This window comes from Belonocnema kinseyi, chromosome 3, assembly GCF_010883055.1.
Source record: "Belonocnema kinseyi isolate 2016_QV_RU_SX_M_011 chromosome 3, B_treatae_v1, whole genome shotgun sequence".
NCBI lineage: Eukaryota > Metazoa > Arthropoda > Insecta > Hymenoptera > Cynipidae > Belonocnema > Belonocnema kinseyi.
Window position 1 is genome coordinate 46,220,098 of NC_046659.1, and position 3,384 is coordinate 46,223,481.

Below are 3,384 nucleotides of genomic sequence, written 5' to 3' on the forward strand. Positions count from 1 at the left end.
GATTGAAATAAAGCGTGACTTCATATGTGAACGCTCCCTAATTTGAAGAAATAGTTTGCAATTTTTTGGAACGTTAATTTTAGTTCTTAGGTGTAGTATTATTTTTAAAAACATTTACTTTTAATTAATATTAATCTGTTAATTAAGAGAAACTTTACGAGATATTTTAAAACACGATTTTATTGCCGAATCTCAAGGAAAATATTTGAATAAGCTGAAAAATTCGCTTGCAACAGGTGAATTTGTAGTCAAGCTCGATTTTTCTGAAAACTACTAGTTTCAGTTTCAGGGTGCGATACAATCGCAACATTGGAGTTAAGATCAAACATAATTGCACGTGTACTTAGTTTACTATAAAGGCTGGATTTCAATATAAGAACTGGTTCAATTTTATAAGTTTATTACATCACGAGAAAGATTTCAACGTAAAAGCAAAATCGCATTTCTTCGAAAAATCGCATGTCAAAGTGCTTGCGACGGCATAGGTGGTTGTGTAAAAAGAAATTGATGCCGCGCCAGCTTGCAAGGCAAAATTATTACAACGAAAAAACTTTTTGAATGGGCAAAACATTTTGTTTTAAATCGAATTTGAGATCTGAACACTAGATGAATATAAAAGGCACGAAGAATATTTAAAAGAACGTTTCGCAATGGCCGCTGTTCAGCATATTAAAATGTTTATAACTTTTTTCCTATGAGAGAGCACACTAATTTTATTGCAAAGTTACCTAGGGAATAGTTTGAAGAATATAATTTTAAAAAAAGATTCTCCTTCGACGAGAAGAAGTTTTTTTCAGCATTTGTTTATTGCAAAATTAATTATTTATAACAAATAATAATTTTGTTACGTCAATCATATTTTATTATGCTCTTCTATTAATTTTACAAATGTAAGCAAATTTTCGTTGAGATTCATAAATTATTCACTGAAATATCGCGATTTAAAAAAAATCTTGAAAATATTAATATGTTTATAACGTTTTGAAAATGTTTGAAAAATAACCTAAAATACTTATGAAAATCACCGGTCGATTTTGAGTGGCCCACTTCAGGAATTTTGACTCAATATAAAAGTTCTAAAACTAAACTATTCGCTCATGAAACATTTAAAAACAAAAGTTGAAATCGAAAATTGAAACCACTCGTAATTAGAGAAGAGAAAATTATAAATATTTTCTTATATATGAATAAATATATTAAATATAATTTTGAAAAGAGGAGCATTATAAAGAAATATAAAATAAGTTTTTGCTCCATTAAGTTGCATGAGAATTAAATGAATTTTTCGGAATCACTTTAAATAGCGTCATGTAATATGTGCAAGCCTCCTATTTTTAACGAGTAATCACAATTCAAAGACAGCAGGGATTTTTAATAATATTCGCGTTAGTCTTACTGACAATTTCCGACGGTATTGATAAACGTTTATATTTCAGCCTGCTGTCCTTGAAAAATTGACTTTCATACACTTCCATTTTTTACGGAATTTTCTTAAAATTATATTTCAAAACTAACATCTATCTACACATTATCTTTAAGGCCGCTCGCTCTTATCGCCTTGCTTTCCTCGCTTCGCCTTACATGCATGTTCCTAAATTTTCGCTTTGCCTCGCATCGCCAAACTCTACCTTCGCGACTAATAACCAATACTCCATTCACCCATGCTACTTCCCTTATGTCCGCCCTTTCAAGCATCAACACCTCCAAGCTCCTTTTCACTTCCTCGCAATCCCTTAAACAGTGTTCCAACCTTACATCCATCTGCAGTCCATTTGTTCTAAAATAGCTTTCGCTTTCATCCTCCATCATCCCACTCCCTCTCCTGTTCTCCTTCTCCCACCAAAACTCCTTAACCAGCTTACTTACCGCCTTTTTGAACAATTTCTTTTCATAATTATTCGCCTGACTTTCTGTTATAATCCATAAACTCGTTCTTGCCATCTCCCTTCTGGCAATATAATTAGGGGCCGTACATAAATTACGTGACGCATTATCAGCCGTCTCTAGACCCCTCCCCCTCTTTAACAATGAAACTGTAACAAATTTACACAGTGTCTTACCCCCCCCCCCCTCTTGAGCTGTTACGTAATTTAAGTACGGTCCCTTAGTCGTATTCTTTGCCAGCCCAAGAGTACATTTTGCATACCTTTTTTGTATCCTATTTACCTCCTCATTTTCCTCCCAGCTCCACTCTTCCACTACATAAAATAACACGCTCATTACTGGTGCTTCGAAAAATTTCATTCTTCTTCTAAAATCTTCTGCGAACAACTTTTTTCCCAAACCCCACACCTGCCTGATCATCACATATGCCTTTCTCACTCTCTCTTTCACATGCCCATCCACTCCCCCATTCCTCCGAAGCAGGAAGCCCAGGTACAAAAACTGTTTCACCTTCTGTGCCGCCTTACCCTTCCACTTCTACTCCCCTCCCTCATCCCTTCCAAATCCTTTCCTTAACATCGTAGGCTTGAACTTTTCCGTATTTTCTTATCCAGGTATCTTCCAAACCTCTTCATCATCTCCTTTAAAGCCTCCTCGCTTTCTGATACAACACTATTTCATCTGCATATGCGATTTACTATATCCTTGAGCCCTCCTACCGTAACTCCCCTACCACCCCGGTCTCTAACTTACTTTCCATATCAGCAATTAAAATCACAAAAAACGTTAGACTAAGTTAACACCCTTGCCTTAGCCCCATATTCATCCAGAAACCCTCCGAAAACTCCTTCCCACCCCTCAACAGATCTTTCGTCTCTACATACAGACTTTTGACCCCTTTGTCGCTAATTCTCTATCCACCACGTGCTGCAAAACTTAAATATTGTCGATAGTGCTCCTGCCATCCATAAAGCTCGCCTGCGTCTGCGGCAAAATTTCTTTGCCCTCGACACCCTTCCGAAGCCTATCGGTCAACACAATCGCGTGCACTTTGTATACCATATTCATTAGCCTAACCCCTCTCCAATTTTCCTGTCTATCCTTATACCCTTCCTTAGACTATCAACCTTACCTATCTATCAAAGCCTTCCTCCACCCTCCTGCGAATCCCTCCCCCTCCATATTTTCTTGACTACCCTCTTTTGCCGCTCGCTAACATATTGCGTATTAGACAGCCACACTTCGTGCTCTACCCCGCCAGCCCTGCTGCCTTGGCCATTCTTAAATTTTGTTATCTGCTTCTCCATCTCTTCGTCATTTAGCTCCTCCCCCTCTACCTCCCTCGTTCCGAAGGTAATATACATGGGCGATGGTCAATTCCGCCCCAGCTACCTGTGGACCGTCCCCCACTACGCGGCTTCCCCTCACACCGTCGAGCTGCTGCCACTGAACTTGGTCAGCGGGGGGCCTTTGTTCCTAATGAGGCCTAAAATATGGAAT

At 38.2% G+C, this 3,384-nt stretch overlaps 1 protein-coding gene across 1 annotated transcript in view; it reads right to left on the reverse strand.

Moving 5' to 3' along the window:
• The window catches only part of LOC117169806 (ubiquitin-fold modifier 1), an 18,283-nt gene that overhangs the window by 3,792 nt on the left and 11,107 nt on the right, over positions 1-3,384 (reverse strand). The window lies entirely within an intron of this gene.